Source organism: Athene cunicularia, assembly GCF_003259725.1.
Source record: "Athene cunicularia isolate RWA chromosome 1 unlocalized genomic scaffold, athCun1 chr1_part1, whole genome shotgun sequence".
NCBI lineage: Eukaryota > Metazoa > Chordata > Aves > Strigiformes > Strigidae > Athene > Athene cunicularia.
The window spans coordinates 56,281,016-56,300,327 of record NW_020799091.1 but is presented as its reverse complement, the minus strand read 5'-3'; the positions used below and the strand labels follow the sequence as shown (position 1 = coordinate 56,300,327).

The following is a 19,312-nucleotide window of genomic DNA, read 5'->3' as shown; positions in this document are numbered from 1 at the left end:
GTCTTCTATCTAATTAATATGCCTTCACCTGCCAACTCAATTTGGTAATTGCACCATGAGGTTGTGATGGAAGAGGCAAATTAAAGACTGCCTGATAATTACTGGTAAAAGTTATGCCAGATGTCAGAATAAACATTATTTATTGCAGCTGTATCTCTCTGGCATTGACACTGCACTGGAAGTCAAGCAAACACAGTTACATTTGTCATCTTCGCAATTCCTTCCTTCCTCACGTGTTGACCTCCGCCTACCTGCAAACATGGAAGGGTCACATCTGAACAGCAGTACGGAAACATTAAATTAACGATTACTCTGTTATGGGAAATAAAATCCAAAAGACCCTATATTTCATACCACTTGGAATGTCAGACTTGAGTTTCTAATTACAAAAGACACTATGCAACTACAGGAAAATGGAGTAAGAAAAATAATTTTTAACAGAAGTTCTACATAATTCTGCATGCTATAGCAGTTCTATTCTTGTCAGCTTTTCTAATAAACTATTTTAAAATATTATTTGAGAATTCTTCCCTACTGGAGTACACAAATGATAACCTGATAAAACCACAGACAGACCACTCATGAATACCTAGAAGCTGTAGAAATAAGATATACTTATTATTAACATCACACAAATAGAAGCTCATTTTATTCTAATGTCTCTTTTTTAATTTTAATATGCATTTCATCTAACTGTGATTATAAAACCTTAAAGAAGTCTTTTTTATATTTGTCTGTAAAAAATAGCTCAAATATATGTTACAGCACCACATAATGCAGATATCTGTTCTCTTCTAAGTGGAAACAAAGTGAAGTACTGAAAGATAATTTTTTATCCCTGTTTTCTCATGTTAGCAATTCTGTTATTTTCAAATTTAGACTTTGCTTTTAAATCACATCATTCTCAAACAACTAACTTTACATGAAAATACTGCTTTTGCTCTAATAAGCCTCAGAGGTGTTGGTCCAGTTAGATATGGGTTTGAGAAAAGCTATTTTTTTCTCATTTTAATATTTCTTAAATGCTGAAGAAACCAATAAAACAAAAATTTGTAAAAGCTAAGATAAGCTCGGCTTCCTGACAAGAGTCCTAAAGGCACAGACACACAGACAGTGACAATTTTTAGCGGTGGCAACTGATGCCACTGCTTCCCCTCACTACTTGCCAGCACGCACTCATAGCTCATGCACATTCATATCAGTGAGGAGCCTCTTTTCTGTGTGCTTATCTGAAACTGCCAAAAGTAGCGGTGGTGGTTTCAGTTGGCCTGGGACACTGCATTGAAGTCATTTAGAGAGCATCTGTCCTGTTTCGTCTGTCAGCTGTGCTGTGGGGCTGGTAGCCATCACCAGAGAGATGGTAACAAGCTGCTGCATGGGAGCAAGGAAGAGCAGTAATACTGAAAACTTACAGCTGTTCTCAAACAACTGGATTTCTTCAAGATGCTCTTACACATTTATCCTGCTGTTACTTTCCCTCAGTTTCCCTCAGTACTGTTCACTGGAGTATTTTTATGATAATAGTTACCTGTAGTGGCACACATTAGGTCCCTCTGCTCCTGCATGCTGCACAGACATGAATAAAGGGGGTGAAGCCATATCTGGTATCTTTTTTCCTCTCCAACGTTGAGTACGTAAGGATGTGTCTATCTTAAAAGACATGAACATTCTACATCATGTAACATATAGCTGAAGCAGTATGAGCTTTGCAAAAGGAAATGCATTGATACATTGTAGGAAATGCCCCCTTCTGTGTGAAGGAAAGTCTGTGAAACAGACACAGATCTGGAGCTCACTTATCTTTTCTACATATAAACAAAGCAGCTGACAAGTAGCAGCAGGTTCAAATGGTTTGCTCATTATGAAGACAGAAGTTCTTCAGAGAAACTGGGTCTCTCTGAAGGGTGAAGTCCAGTCAGGATCTTAAAACCTATGTTCAGGACAAAACAATAGAATATCTTTTAACTTTACACTTTGGAGTATAGGGCTAGGGCAGTTGCTAAGAGGACTCCAACTAGACTTTGTGTCCACTGCTGACATGCGTCTCAAATCTTATCTGGTAGGGAATGTGACAGAGCACATAGAAATAAAAATTATGATGGGGGCCAAATGGTATATTTTGGCTGAGTCTGTGCAAGTCTGGAAAATAAAGCTGTATAGACACCTCTTGTTGAGCACATGACCAAGTGAAGGTGCACCATGTGAAAAATCCCGAAACACATGCATTTTCAGCAAAAGAACATTTACACAGAATCAATCTAGTTGGGAAAGGACCCTGGAGATCATCTAGTCCAACGGTTCACCTAGCACAGTTCCCACCTACAGCATATCCTTAAGCTCTAAAATGACCCTACTCTTGAACACCCCCTGGGATGGGGACTCCACCACCTCCCTGGGCAGCCCATTCCAATGCCTAACAACCCCTTCTGTAAAGAAATGCTTCCTAATATTCAGTCTAAACCTTCCATGGTGCAACTTGAGGCCATTCCCTCTTGTCCTGTTGCTTTCTACTAAGCTAAAGAGTCTCAAACCCAGCTCTCTGCAGCTTCCTTTCAGGTAGCTGTAGAGGGCGATGAGGTCTCCCCTCGGCCTCCTCTTCTCCAGACTAAACACCCCCAGTTCCCTCAGCCGCTCCTCATAGGACATGTGTTCCAGACCCTTGACTTTAGTGTCTTTACTTTTTCTTTTGATGAAAATGCAAAACTAAGGACTACTACTGCAAGTGCTCAGATGGGTTCCCTCAGCCACCTTGGGCTTGAAGATACTGAAGCCTAACTGAAAGCACAGCGATAAAGAAGGCAATCTCCTGTGGCTTACAGGCCCAGCAGAACAGGACAAGGCTTCGCTGCCTGACTTTTTTAGCTGTGGCCATGAAAACTATGCAGATGAGGAACCTGTCAGCAAGATGGTCATCTCCTAGCAAAAGACAGGATCAGCAACTGTCCAAAGTGGTAAATATGCTACCACAAACAACACGATTCCTGAAGGTGGTTAATGACTCCTCTTAAACCAGCAAGCTCATTAGCATAAAGAAAAAAAATAGAGGCTTTTGTTTTTTTAAACAGATGTTGCATTAAGGACTAACATTGTTCTGAAGCTCAAATGCTTTCAGTTAAGCAAGGAGTGAATAGACTCCATGAAAATGATGAGATAACCTGCAACAGAAGAAAAATAAATAGGGTGCAGCTGAAGAGAAGAAGAGAAGCTTTGCCTTATGCGGCCAGTTCTGGAGGAACTGAAAAGCAGCAACGTACTCTGTCTCTTCTATCTCCATGTCTGTGGTACAGAGCAGGGGAAGAACTCAAGACAAACTAAGGTTTGTATCTTAGCAATATCCCGCTGTGTTGGCTCAATTCAGACAAGATCAATGGACACCAAGAATCACTAGAAAAACATTGAATTCAACCAAATGAAATATTTCCTAATACAGCCTTGGCTAAGCTGCAGCCTGAAGACTAAGGCTATGGTACAAAATGAACTCAGCCTTTTCGGCAACCCTTTTCTGAAGAAAAATGGGGGAATTGCTGTTTGTGTAGTAAATGCTCAGACATATTTCCTCATTTTTTTTTCCCCTCAGAATACTCTCTTGGCTTCCTGCAATGTCTAACTTCAGACTAACTGAGGCAGATGTCTCATCTTTGCACATGACAGTCCTCAATCAATTTTCTTCCCATCAGTCTGTCTAGTCCCTTTTTGAACTTGAATAAAATGTCTGTGCCTGCATCATCTTGCAGCAAGAAATTCCACAGACTACTACCCATGGTGTCTGAACCCATTTTCTTTCGCTTGTGACACCTGTTAGTTTCATGTAAAGTCCTCTTCTTGTACTAGAAATGAGTGAAAACAGAGACTCCTTACTCACCATGTCCACATTACTTGCTTTCTTACAGATCTTCATCAAATCCCCTTCTTTCAAGTTATCTAGTCTCTTCTCCTATGAACAGTCAGATCAAAGCTGTTCACCACTCCATCCAAATTACAGAGGAAGGAAAGAAGGCAAGTGCAAAGAAAGAATGGAAATCCAACTGTGTTTGAGCTGGGTGGCAGAGGAGAACAGGGTACCTCTATACACAGGGAGATCAAGAGCGTTCTGATCTACTTTTCCTACCACAGTAACATACAGGTAAGTCTCAAAACTAGGATCTTGCCCATGACTGCCAAATTTGGATAACCTTGCTCAGACACGTTAAATAAAGAACAAGATCTCACCAGGCTGGAAAAATTGGCTCACACACACCTCATGAAGTTCAGCAATTCAAATGCAAAGACCTGCATCCAAGATGGAATAACTCCACCCAACAGTGCAGGCTGGGCACCACCTCATTAGAAAATACATTGCCAAAAAAGGTCTGGGCTCCTGCTGGACGAATTAAAGAAGAGTCAGTAGTATGACCTCAAAGCCAAATGTGTACATGACTGTATTCAAAAGAAGTCAAGGGAAGCAATCTTTCCCCTCCATTCAGTACTTGTGAGATCATACCTGGAGACCTGCAGCCAGATTTGGGCTTCCCAGTAGAAGATACTGACATAGGGGAACAAGCCCAGCAGAGGGCCACAAAAATGATGAAGGGGCTTGCAGAACATGATACAGGAGGAGAGGTTGAGAAAGCTGATATGGTTCAGCCTGGAGAAAGAAGACTGAGAGGAGATGTTATAACTGTCTTCAACTGCCTAGGGGGGAGGGGTACAGAAAATATGGCAACATGCAGTAACAGGCACAAGTTGAAGCGAGGAACAATTAAACATTAGGAAGTATTTATTCACCATGAGCTTAGTCAGACATTGGAAAAGGTTGCATAGAAAGCCTGTGAAATCTCTATCCCTAGAGATACTCAGAAATTGACTGGACACAGCCCTGGTTAGATTGGCACTACCAGGGTTGGACAACACTATCTCCAGAGGCTGCTTTCAACCTGCATCCTTCTATGACTAACAAATTTGGTCAAAACTTTAATCTAGACAAGAAAGCAACATGAAGCTCAATGGCCTTGTAGTAAAACTAGTAAATGATTTAACTTTAAAATCTTCTAGTGTTGTCCTCTATTTAAGCCCTTAGCAGAATGCTGTCATTAGCACCCTCCTAAAATAAAGAAAGGTCAAGACATGGCCTAGATTTCCTTCCAAAAAGCTGCATTCATTTTTCCTCAGTGCAAAAATTTGAGGTTCTTCTCTTCCTCTTTTCCTCAGCTGTGACCGATGTTGTGCAAAGGGCTAAACTAAAAAAGCAAGTTTTGCACCTGTTCTGAAAGCAGCAACATTTGTGGTTATTCTATCTCCTCCAGAAAAGTATACATTGTCTTATACCATGTACAAGGAGAGCTATGTTCCTCCCTTTAACAAGCTAGACTTAGCAGTTTCATCCTTCCTGTGGCATGTAACTTTCGAGGGAAGTTGTGGTTAGTTAACAGAAGGCACTCTGAGGCAGCCTACTTTAAATATAGAGATGCTGAAAACTGATTATTCTCAACTTACTAGCCTAAAAAACAGCCAGACAGTGTTTTATCAGCAGCTGCTGATATTAAGGGGCTAAAAACTTGATGAAGCCTTAATATCACAACTTCTAAGTATGTAAAGTTACAGTCAAGTAACAATGACAGATCACTGTCTCCAGTTGGACAGGAAGAGATGAAGCACACTTGCCAGCTGCATGTGTGAGGCATTTTTGACAAAAAGGGACAACTGAAGACTCCTGACAAATTATCAGACTATAAAAGCAACTGCAGGACAATTGTCTTGTTTTTGTCCTTTAAAAAAATAAATACAGTGTATTTACAGTGCCAGCTATTCAAAACAGCCCAAATGCCCATCAGAACCTTACTCCTTCGTTTACTCACATGGGGGCAAATCAACTATTTTAAATGTGTCAGGGCTAGCTACTAGGATACATAATAATGCTATTTATGCTAAAAGAGGGATAGAGGGCAAAGCTTCACATTCATATCCCCAACACTTAACAACACCTCATGGTCACTCTTAGTGATTCTGTTCTAGACAAAAACCAACATAAATGATCACACAGGACATCTAGAAAGAGGCCTGCAAGAAGATAACACATTATATGTCACTATTAAAACTGTGACCCAGAAGAAAGTATCTCAGTTCTGTGAAGAAAAAAAAACAAAAACAAATCAAGCCATCTGAAATTACTGACATAACAGATTACACTGTATTAATTTCATTAAATGAAGGGTCTTTCCTCTTTGACTCCTCTTAACCCACAAGCTAGAGCAGAAGCTCTAAAACTAGCATGCTTGGATACCACCAGTGGCAAGCAGAATTAATGACCACAAACACCAGGGATGACTGCAAAACAAGCAGCTTACAGCTCTGGCGCAGCCAGGGCATCTCTTTGTCCCTCCTTGCTTTCCTCCTGCAGCATTCCAGCCATTCAGCTAGCACCCACATTCCGTGCCCTTGGCCATGAGAAGTCCCTCTGTGAGCTGTCCACAGCCAGCATGCCTACAGAGACCAAGCTCATGGCTGAGAGCAACTAGCTGAGGATCACTGTAGATGGAGAACTTAGGGTCAGGGAACTGCCTCCTGTTGCCTGAACTAGTATTACTGCCTTCGTAAAAGGTGTCTTTGCATTTCCTCCACTGCATGCAGAAGTTGAACTTGGAAAAATTATTTCCCCTGGCTACAGCCCTGTCTTCCTAATAGTGTGGCTGCTGGTGCTGTGGAGGCACTTACTGTAGAGCCCAGCATCTCTATTCAAGCAGTCAAGCACCACTGCCATCATGTATTTCTTTGCAATGCTTCTTGTGCTGAAACCTGCAAATTCCTGCTGAAATTAAATGACTAATGATCAGAATTATAATTTTTAAGCGTTCTTTAAAAATATTTTTGGAACAGCTATCAATAAAGATTCAGTACCGTAATGTATTTTAACTACAGATGAAGTCTCATCAACATATGGCCTAGATAAGGTTTTCACATCTTAAAAAAGGAAAAAAAAGAGTAGTATTTCTCTCTGATGTTTTAATCAGTTCTTCTAAGACTGAGCAATTTAATTTTCATCCTCTGTCAAAATAGCTGTGATTAGCAAGGCATAAAGATGGAGCTTGAATTCTGAAATTACTTCTCAGAAATCTGATTCTAATGCTCTTTCACAAGGTGTCACTTTCTAGTCACAAACAAAAAACAGGAAACAAGTGTGCCTCACTGGCCACAGACATGTTGGTGAAAGATGTTTTTGCTAATCTCTTTTCACAGTTTTATCCAACTTTGTCAGCATCTCAGAAAAAGGTCTAAGCAGATAAGTGCTATGATTTACACTTCATCTAATCTGACAATATAACTCAACCGCTCACAACAGGACACTTCCACGCAAGGAATGATGACAGCACTGGCCTAGCGGGAGGGGAAAAATGTCAGAGCATACCAGCAAGACCCACTAAGAACTGCAGAGCGCCTCAGAACTATAGAAGAAATTTTACTTTAATTAAGTGACCTCTGCTTAGAACAGCAATACTTCCATAAGAAATCAGAAAAACAGCAGTACTTTGAACCAAAACGTTTGCAATTGCAGAAGTAACCTTATCCATGATTGGTTTATCTACTGCAGTAGCCAGCGGTGGGTAACTGTTCCGTGAAGAGTTAGTGTTCCACATATCATGGATACTGTATGACCTCTACTTAATCAAGGCATATCTAATCAACAGTATAATTAATCAATGTATGCACAGTCAATACATAATTACTCAATGTGTAGTTGATGCACATTTAAGTATACATACAGAGTATTGTCTCATTCATGTGAATTATTATATGCCACAGTTCTGGGACTGCAGCTTATTAATGAGGTAAGAATAAAAGCATATATTGTCTGAGACAGTCTTAAAAGTTCAGTCCTCACTCCTGGCTTGATTCTGTCAGTGACTGATGAACCTGTACTGTGAGCTAGACCCTGGAGGAACACTAGTGATCTCAGAGCTGATGAACCTCACCATGGATGGTATCTGCACCATGTGCTGCCCCTGACCAGAGGTCCAGTCAATGCTGTAACATCTTGGGGCTCCCAGTGTAAGAAGACATAAGATTTCCTGGGCTCTTAATACATAGTCATCTGCCTTGCAAAGGTCTGTGCCTTTCTTACTAGGATCCAGAAAGAACTGTCCTTTCCTTGGTACAAAACACTTAGTATTTTATTTATCACTTTTCCAAGAGTCAACACCAGTAGGATAAAGGATGAGTCATGATTATTTTTCTCCGAAAAGTATTCTTTCAAATCAAAAAGACCAAAGTGACTAAGTTAAAAAACTTAATGAGTTGTGTTATGAGCAGAATCAAAGTGGACAAATTGATAAGGCTTTGCAGAAAATACTTAAAGAAAAAAACTGCAAGCAAATTACTACTCATGGAGAACGTAACAGTAAGCTACCCTAAAATCTTTGAGAGAGAATCAAGCAGTGCCCCCTCTGAGAAAAAAGATAATCAAGCAGTGGTTGTAAGAAAACAAGGAATTAAAATACGAATTTGAAAAAAAAAAAATCCCACTTTTTAGAGTGTTTAGGATGGCAATAAACACTCAAAAATGATATAAACAATTAATGCTACATGAACTCGGAAAAAAATGGCTAAATGTCTGTAGTGATTTCTGTGCTTCATACATAAAAGCTTAAATACCAGTGTCAACAAATACCTCAGAAGCTAAGTAAACTTGTGTTTTATTTGTTCAAAACAAACTGGTGAAGTAAAAAAAAAAAAATCCCTTAATTTGAAAACTTAGATTTTACTATTTGAGTACTCTTACTTGTGCTTCCCAAAAATCACTTGATGGCCTTTGGTAACAACACCAAGCAAAGGAAATACTGTGGGCAACATCACAATTTGCTCTCCTGATTTGGTTTCAGTTTTAACTTTTTAATATTTTGCAACAGTTTATTATGCAGACAAAAACACTGAATGTTTTTATTTCTAGAAGTTTTGTAGAAATATAAAAGATGGTAATCAATTTACCTTTCCTCTTCTTTCAATTTAATTTTTAAGAGTTCACAATCTTGGGACAAAGAAGCATCACCCTACCCCCTGCACAAACTCAACCCAAACTTCATTACTATTTCTGTTTCCTCACACACAATAAGAATAATGGGAATCGCCACATCAAAACACATTTATCTCTAATCTGCTACCCTAATTCTGACAAATACTAAATCACTCAGAGAGATGCAACGCCTCATAATAATACGCCTATTGTGCAGTTTCATGATAACAATTACTGCTTCTTCTAATAGCCCTTGTTTAAAATTATCCAGTACAGAAATCCAATTACAGCTCATTTATCTTTAAAAAGGGTTAAGACAGATGGCAATATTTAGCCAAGCTGGCAAAGACACATGTAATGTTTACCTCCCTAAGCTACTTACAGAATACTGACTATAGAGATTAATCCTGCTGCAGGGCAGACCAGCTTCTCTCCCCTTCAATAAAAACACTTTTCCAATCTGAATAATTACACTTAGTTCACAGATCTCTAATAATGACATGCTTGGTACTTTCCACTTAATAGAACCAATTAAAAACACTAAGTGTGAAAGTGGTGACAGATTGCAATTACAAATGCCACTTAGCACTCTGAATTTGAAAGGGTCAGCTCATCCCAGGGAAGCCCTTCTAAAGGTGTACCATCTTGCTTCCAGATACATTCAACCACTGGTAACACTTTCTGTCAAATTACCTCCCACTGCTATCTTCCTCTTAAATAATGTTACCCACCTCTGTATTGTGTGCACACATGTGTGCCTATCCGAGAGGTGCGATAGCAAAGAGACTTCACATCCCAACTGCAATGCAGAGATAAGTATCCTAATTATTGTGAAAATAGAGCATTTCCCTCGTTTCAAAAACGCCCTCAAAATCCTCAGCAAACCCTGACATCAGTTAAGAAACAGATGATTATCCATCTGTTATTATAATCTGATATTTCAGATGGCACAGCTTTGTGTGGGGCAGAGCTTTTGACTGATAACTTTTCAGTCTCTTCTTACAGTTACTAAAATCAGGGCTCTGTGGACAACCCCAGTTCAGAGGGTATGGTCTTCTGCTGCATCTGTCCCCCTCCTCTGGCAGAGTTTACAACCATGCATGCCTTAACCTCAAGCACCCGAACCTGGACTGAAGCAATCAACTGCAAATCTTGTGGTACAGAGTAACGGAAGGAGAAAGTCGCTGTTCTGCCTTCCAGCTACACGCTCCCATTGCTTTTCTTGCTCTGGTGCTGGCATTCATCCACCCAGAAGTGAGCAGGTTTAGAAACTTAAGCCAATGGCAAATGATCCCTGCAAAAATATATATACATATCTGTTTTAGTTTTAAATATTATTTTATCTCCCTATAGCCACTGCCTGTAGGAAGTCAGATGACTGGCACTGCAAGTGGTAGATAGGAAAGTACAGGCTGGGGCCAAGCACTTGCTCTGTGAGCAGCGGCTGACACTTCAACTGGCTCAGCCCTGCCATAAAACCGCACCATCAGCAGGTGAAACAAAGCCACATGTGCTTGTTCTGGCTGCTTCCTTTGTGAGGCTCTGGTAGATGAGTGGAGAACACAACTGGGGAAGCCATGTTTATGTTTTGAACCAGCACAGCTCTTGCCATCAGTTGAACACAAGTCAGAGTCCTCATTTCAGAGTACGGGTGCCTCAAGCTTCCTTACGCTGATCAAGTGTCACTTTGCATTTGTTAAGAGTATTTTTTTGTCTACCATTATTCTGTCTCTTCAGCCCCATATATTAAGATTTGCACAGTTCCCTCAAAAGTTTAAATACACTAGGTCCCATCTTCTGATCCTGTCCCTTTACTCTTTAATCTTTTTTCACAATCACTACTATATTAAGCAGAAATTACTTTGACCAAAGATTTTTTTGGGATGATAAATAATTCATAGTCTGGAAGTCCATACCTTAAGCACTTAAAGGCAAAGACTTTTAGCTTAAAAGTACTAGTAAGGTGGACTTCTGACTCTACTCCCCTTGACTCCCCTTGTTGGTTGAACACAGTGTGGAAGGAGTGAAGCACACCCTGACTTCCCCTTTTGCCCATCTCACACTTCCAACACAAAACAGGGGTTCAGAAGTAGACAAGAAGATGGAGGTATGAATATAGACAACACATCCCAGTCTCCAGTTATAAGCAAATAGTCCTTCCTTTCCTCTGAATGAATACTTGTACGAACATTCACTGGGATTACTGCAAAGACCCTCCTCCCTTAACAGCAGCCCAAAACAGTTACTTGAGGAAGGAATGTACTGCTCAGGGTAAGAGAGATCAGACTGCACAACAACTACTGCAAACGCTGTCTCAGGCCTGTAGCCAAAGCACCACTTTCACTGAGGTGTAAATAAAACTTCAATTTTTATTTCTGGAATGGAAACATTCCTTAATGATTCCACTGTAGACACTGGGGATCATGCCTGGTGTTTACCCCTCGCTCCCTTGTTCTCTCACAGTCTGCTGTTCACTATGGTAGTCTGTGCAGAGACAGTTACTGCACTGAAGAAGCACGAAACACTCCTGAATGACCTTTATACATATAAAAAAAGAAAGCGTGTTTGACATCCAGGAGGTACAGAGATGCCCCAGTTCTAGAAATATGAGGGTTTAGATGAAAAACCAGCAGAGGCTGATTTTACTGACAAGTGATACAGGAATCCAGAATGAATTCTAAGGAGAATCTTAAAAAGAAACAAGCACAGGATGTTACACTGCTGCAGGCACAGGGCTTGAGCCTCCTTTCACACTTCTGGCAGAGCACACAGCCACAAAAACCCTATCTTCATCAAAAGGTGAAAAGAGCTGATGACCACAGGCTCAAGGAGCCCTAGTGTGAGAAAAGACAGCACCAAATTAACATCTCATTATGTAAAAGGATCATTAAGCAAAGGCAAAACAAACCAACAAAACCACCTCTATCATCAAGCCCTTGATAAAAACTCATGGTGACAAGTGACAAAAAAGCTCTCCACAGAAAAGCAGAGATTACTGCTGAGTATACCTTTATTGACCCAATTTTATTTTCTGAAGTGTACAAGACACGTAAGTGAAAATGTAAAAAACAAAACCCAAAATTTTTAAAACACAGAAAGGTTTTTTTGTCACACCACATTTTAAAACACCACAGGGAAAATCAGTTCATTTAAGAACCACAAGAGAATAAGTGCTGCTTCTTGATTTGACTGTTTCTTACCAGGGCTTAGTGGACATGCTTTACCAATCACAAAAGTTATCCCCAGACTGGAAAGCAATAGCAAAAAGAGAAGCAGCAGATGTGGGGTGACTGCAAAGTTAGCTTACATAGTCTTGAACGAAAGCTGCCTCTCGGAGTGGTGTCATAACAACTAACTCATCTGCATCCTGACCAACCTCTCTGTATCATCAGAGAACTGGAAAAGGTGGCCTCACGTCTGGCTAGCTTCACAACAGAGGAAAACATTTTTAAAAATAGCTGTGAGAAATCATCTCAGATTTCCTGCTCACAACACACCTGACTTAAACACTCAAAATCCCACTCAGTAATGTGCCAATACATAAAGCAAGTTTCACCAAATGATCAACATCCCTAACCAAAGCAAGAGGGTGATGTGTCACCCTTCGCATCTGTGTAATACACCATGGTACTGTCAGCTATCACTGTTTGGATAACTCGAACCTTGACGGACAAAAGGATCACCTAGCTCACCTAGTCCAAAGCTGTTGCATGTCTAGTACACAGACAGGGAAACTCAAGACACAAGGTCTCTGTCCCTCTAAAGGTATCAGAGAAGGTTCCTGGTTTAGGTAATAGAAATCTAATTTCATACCAGATAGGAGCTGAAGACAACAGGCTAAAATCCTGCAGGTGTGTGTCTTACCACCACTGTACGCTCTCTCAAACTATGCTTTTGTGCAAGGCAAACAAGCAAAGCATCATGTATGGACATCCTGCCAAGTGGCTCCCTGAAGTTACGCAAAGTTCAGAGGGACATAGGGGTATACATCCCAGCCTGAATAAACTGCCCTCCAAGCCTGGACAGGTATAGCTGGGAAGCAATCAAACTCATGTTTCTTTGAGGGTCAGCTGAGCCTTTTACAATCTTTATGAATCTAAAGAGTAGAGAGCTGTCTAGCAGTTGTTAAGGATCTGGACACTTATTCCGGTAAACTGCCATCCACAAGCCACGCTACTGAACCAAGAAGAGTGGGCAGCTTCATTTAAGATAGACACTTACTTCAAGAAACCCCTGAGACACATAAAACCTCGAAAGTGGAACCTGACACTCTGAATGCTCCAACTTGTAATGGGGATTGGTTTTTAACTCTGTATAGAATACATACATTTTCATTCTGCAAACTTCTTGCCTTAGAGAAAATACATTTGATCAGTAGTGATCTGGGACCATCCTGGTATGTTACATGCCTGAATTCAAAGAGTTACAATTTCATTTGCTTTTGAACCTGATGAGTTTTGTAGCCATTCTTACCTCATCTGAGAATTATTTTCTTTTCAAAGCGTGCAAGTCCTACCTGTGAACTTATGATTCCCATACCCTCACCTGTCTCATGTTTCTGGTGTAAAGGAAGTGCAGAGAGAAGCACAGGGTAGCATCAGCCTCCCAGAACCATTTGCATGGACAAGTTTGGCTATGTGACAACTGTTTGTGCTGGAGAGGGAGAGGTGGGCACCACAGGCAAATGAGAGCTTCAGCCTTTCCTACCAGCTTCTGACATCTGATCCCCCACCACACTCTAAGTTCTCACGTTCAAGAACAGAAATTCCACTTCTCCCCACCCTTCCAATCCCACATACAGAGCACTTCACCCAGTCTACCCCTAAGCAACCCAAGGGCACACCTCATTATGTGATGGGCTGAAGAGGATCTTCACTCCAAACTCCCCACTGATTTAAGCATTAAATTATGATCTTTTATCAGGGTCTGTATTTAGCATGAAGCTTGGGCAGAGCAGAGCCAAACGATGGCAATTTATGATGACCTATGTTGCAAAGCACATAAGGTATTTTTCTCTCATTTATTATGACCTATTTTCATGGCAGCGACAGTAAGGCAAAACTAACTACCCAAATGTGACTCATATTGTATGTTCAAGATTTTGAGTCCAGTTCTGTAGAACAGACTAGTAATTGGCTACCACTCACTCCTCTTCCACGGTAAATATTATTCATTTTTTTTTGGCTGAGCTATTTTTTAAATTACTTTTGAATTCTTGGTAGAAAAAAAAAATTAAAAAAATTTAAGTCTCTTCCCATAACTTACCACATTATAGTTAGTGCTTTGTAATGGACATCATAACATGACTTCAAAGGCTAAATATTCATAAAGAGAGGTTTTAATGTTCATCTCATTCACAGTTTGGCTTACTTCACAATACTTGAAAACTAAAATGCTTCCCACAGTTTTGGGGTCTTTTTGTCAAGATGCCATTTGCACCTCATTTTGATTCATGGCTGTAGCTCATCTTCTCTTTTTCCAAAGAGAGCTCTGTAAGTATTCTAAGGCTCAAATTGCTGGCAGGAAATTGTGTAGCTTGTTCATGACAAAACAGAAACAAAATAGAAAAGCTGTAGAGGAGAAGTGATTTCTTTGCAAAAATACTTCCCCATTAAGACCACCATATAACCCTGTTTTACAACTAGAGACCAAGGTGTCTGAAGGAAAGTGATGACTAAACAAAAGGAGAGTATTCAGTAAGCATAAAATAAAAGCAAAGAGGAAATTTTAAAAGAAAGTAATACTAAAAGATCTTGTTATTTATGCAGAAAATCTGCAAAGTCCTTTGAAAAGGAGATGTTCTAATTGCTTAATTCTTTATTCACAGAATCATCTAGGTTGGAAAAGACCTTGAAGATCATCCAGTCCAACCATTAACCTAACACTGACCATTCCCAACTACACCAGATCCCTTAGTGCTATGTCAATCCGACTCTTAAACACCTCCAGGGATGGGGACTCCACCACTGGCCTGGGCAGCCCATTCCAATGCTTAACAACCCCTTCTGTAAAGAAATGCTTCTTAATATCCAGTCTAAACCTTCCCAGGTGCAACCTGAGGCCATTCCCTCTTGTCCTAGCGCTTGTTACTTCATTAAAGAAACTCATCCCCAGCTCTCTGCACCCTCCTTTCAGGTAGCTGTAGAGGGCGATGAGGTCTCCCCTCAGCCTCCTCTTCTCCAGACTAAACACCCCCAGTTCCCTCAGCCGCTCCCCGTACGACCTGTGCTCCAGACCCTGCACCAGCTTCGTTGCCCTTCTCTGGACACGCTCGAGTCATTCAATGTCCTTTTTGTAGTGAGGGGCCCAAAACTGAACACAGCAATCGAGGGGCGGCCTCACCAGTGCCGAGTACAGGGGTCAGATCCCTTCCCTGTCCCTGCTGGCCACGCTATTGCTGACACAAGCCAGGATGTCATTTGCCTTCTTGGCCACCTGGGCAAACTGCTGGCTCCTGTTCAGACAGCTGTCAATCAACACCCCCAGGTCCCTCTTTACTAAAGCAACCACATTAGGTTTTTTACTCACTATACGCACTGCCTTCTGTCTCAAGTGTATTTGTTTTTTAAAGTCTCCATCATACAGCTGTGCACCTCAGAAAACCACTGAACTTACTGAATCAACTTCTGTCCAATACTTTGGTAAATCAAGAGGAACTTCTTTAAAGCGTCAGTCACTGCAAGACCTCCTTTGTGAAGTTACCCAATTACGCTCCTCCTCTTTGTCCTAAGAGTGCAATCACACACTCTTTTGCAAAAAGACATGACAGACATTGTGTCCTCATATTAATAACATGTCCAACTGCTTTAAATAATTATTCACCTGTTCTTCTTCCTTTTTTCCTCCACCTCAATCCAATAATTAACTGTCCTGCAAATATAAGAAGAGGGGAAGAGAGATATGTAGACCATCACTGGAATGGAGGCAGTTCATTCCGTGATAGAGGGGTATATTTTATCCCTTATATGAAAGGATATCAGATCCTTAAACCAAAAATGTTGTAGCAATCCATGCTCACAGCAGAACTTCTACAGATAGGAGACAGCTGATGTTTCTAAGATGTAATGACTACTTTGAGATTGCTTTCCTTCAGATTAAGTAACATGGAGCACTGTGAGCTGTAAGCCAATTTGCAAACAATAGCCGAAATAATTCGCAAAGTATTGTTTGGCACAGACATCTACAATTAGATGCAGGATTTCCTTTTAAATTCCAAAGGGACTTCCACATCCCTGTCTTCCTTTACTATCGTTGAAGATGAGGAACAAACAAGGTGTTCCTATTTCCTGAAAGAGGAAGAGAAGAGGGGAAAAAAACACAAGCTGCCAGTAAAGACAGAAAGAAAAGATGATTTTCTTAAATTGGTCATCCCCACATACACTGAAAATAACCTTCAAGGGTCAACTATTAAGCCAAAAAGGAGGCCCTCTACTCCCACATAGGAAAGAAGGCATTGTTTATTTTCATGAAATAATTTGATCATTAAACTTCTAGAACACTCACTCCAGAAAAATGAAGTGCTGTGGTAAGAAAGTTGTTGCTATTCGATTTTGATAGAGACATATGAGACAAATAAAACACAAAAAAACTGCAAGGTGAGTGGCTTTAAAAACACGGATTTGCTTACTTATTATTTTTATTTTTATCCTTGTGTTATATAACAAAGCCAGAAGAAGAATGGTAAATGTTGCCTCCAGTCCTTCCTCTTCCCCCACCAAGCATCTTCTAATTCTTCACGTTTTCAGGGTAAATTCAGACTATACACAGTAAGGAAGTCTTCGTTAACAACTCATTCTTAGAATTGTATCTTACTGTTCTAAAAGAAATGCATGGGGGAGACCTGTATGAAATGTAACTCTTTAGGCAACAACAGAATTTGCAGTTCTACTACTACAGGGAACAATTCGAATTCCTACACCATGCAGTACCACACTTCCATGGGGGAGTCAAAGTGGTTTTCACTCTTCATAGCCAGTTTTCCTGCACAACTGGCTGAGTAGTGCAGGTGTCTGAAGGAATGACCCCATTTATACCTGTTCTCTGCTGTTCCAAAGATCTGTTGCTATGCTAGCTAAAGATCCATAGATGGCAGCATTGATGCAGCAATTAATTTTCATAACAGCCGAGGTCAAAACGGATTTCATAAAAATGTTTCTTATTGGAGGTTAAGCCCCGTTTCCAAATTTCAGAGATCTTAGCACCTGTCAGTATAGCCGTTGGGGCAGAAACTGGCAGTAAAGAGAAGCCAGATCCAGGATCTCTAAAAGATACTATACCAAGCACTCACCCAGTAACTATGACAGTTTAGACCCCATCTTCTTGGAAATAAAACTACATCATCTAGACAGTAATGAGCATTGTGAGCCATAAGCTGCTGGTATAGTTCTTATCGTCCATATGCTGTCAAATTAGAAAGAAGGAACACAGAGATAATCCAACATCCCACCACCTTTACTGCCATTTCTGTCTCTAATGTTCAAAACAAGCTTTGCACCCCCTCTTATTTTTGCTGTTTGGATAAGTGCTATGAATATAGTGGCCCGCACCACCACATAACATAGAGCTCAGTTAAAAGCAAATGAAAGCAAATTCCCAGACGTTCTTAAGACAAAAATAAAAATGCATCAGCAGGCAGTATAATTCAGAGGCAAAGGATGAAAACAGCAGAGAATACAAGGTACTCAAGTCTCAGTTCGGCTTCACAGGCTCATCTTCTCTTACTGCCATCTTCACCAACACAATGTCTACATAAAGACTGTTGCTTAATTATTAAACTTCAAATCTATACTCTGCCTTATTCTGCTAGGCTTCTTGTCATCATAAAGCTTGGGATTTTCAGCTCCTTTCCTTTAAAGTGCATGCATGTGTATAAAATATGTATATTTTTGTAGTTGAACAGTTAGTCAGAAAGTATTGAGTCTTCTGACAGGACCCAGCTCTGTATCTGAAAAGACAGTGACTTCTCTGCAATCATCTGCTCACAGGCAGCTCTGCTGTCTTCCTGTGCCAGCTCACAGCATCAGCTGGCCTCGTCCCAGCATTCTGGTACACTGAGCATACTCACACTCAACTTCTCCATTTCCCTCCAAGGACAGTGCTGAGCCTACACACAAAGCAACCCTACCCTGCAGAGGTCCTAACTAACAAGGTTCCCTGCTACATGGCAGGAATAGAGCTGCTTTGTCCTGGTCTGGATGATGTTAGCCCCTTTACCGTCTTGAATGCTCCCTCTTAAATCAGCTCAACTCCACCGCAGCACAACAAGCTTCACAATCTCAACACATTATTGTGTTTGTTAAACTGTGCCAGAGACAGGTGGCACAGGCAGAACAGTAGAAAACTGTCACTTCATCAAAGCAAGCTACCTGCCAGGGCTGGGCACCATGCACAGGAATGCAATGTGCAGCAAGGTGCCCTTGAATTTAAAGGACAGTGCTTATTCTAATTCAAATACTTGCACAGCTCACTCTAGCTTCAGGTACTTTGATTAAATGCTTCACTGGCATGCTAAAGCATACATAGCAATTTTTAATTATTTCATATCTGATTACATATACTCAGGCTAGTAACTGAGCAGACGCTGTCCAAGCTCCTGAACTCTGGAGGAGTCAAAATGATTTTCCCTACTTCTGCACTAGACTTCATCAAAAGAATCTGAGTATAAGCAGCTCCCAATAAAGACATTTCTCTTGAAACATTAACTCTATCCCTGGGAGGCATATCAAGTTTCAGAACAGTACTCCTACACACCTGAGACTTTTAAGAGCAGCTTAATAGTAAAAACATCACATACCACGTATTTAGTAAGGAAAGATTATTTGAAAAAACTCTCCTAGACACTTCCAAACTGGAACAACTAACTCGTTGCATAGCTCCTGACAATGTATACAGATTTAAAAAAGAGCTGAGTATTCATGCATATTTTAAACAACTATGAAATATTTGTCATGAGAAATCTGTACTTTTGGGGGAAAAAAAAAGCTGCTTCCCAACACAACGGGACACAGGTGGAAGGCAGAACATGGACACAATATTTTAAGAAATCTGCCAAAGGCAACGTGGTTCATCAACAGGTGTAGAGCTGTGTTGGTATTTGTCATGAGCTAATATTAGACTACCTACATTCTGAGATTGCCGCTGCATAACAAACCACTGTCTCTAGTCCACTACCCCACTTGCAGACATCTTAGAGATGCAACTTTTCAATTTATTTTTGAACTACTGCTTCTTTCAAAGGCTGACACTGCTGAACAGATGAACTGCAGGCCAGATGCACTGTGTACTTTTTGGGTATTTAATGACACAAGAGAAGGGGGGGGTGGGGGGGGG

General features: G+C 40.6%; 1 protein-coding gene across 1 annotated transcript in view; it reads right to left on the bottom strand.

Moving 5' to 3' along the window:
• Positions 1–19,312, bottom strand: part of UBAC2 (UBA domain containing 2) — a 91,313-nt gene that overhangs the window by 56,099 nt on the left and 15,902 nt on the right. The gene's annotated exons all lie outside the window — the stretch shown is intronic.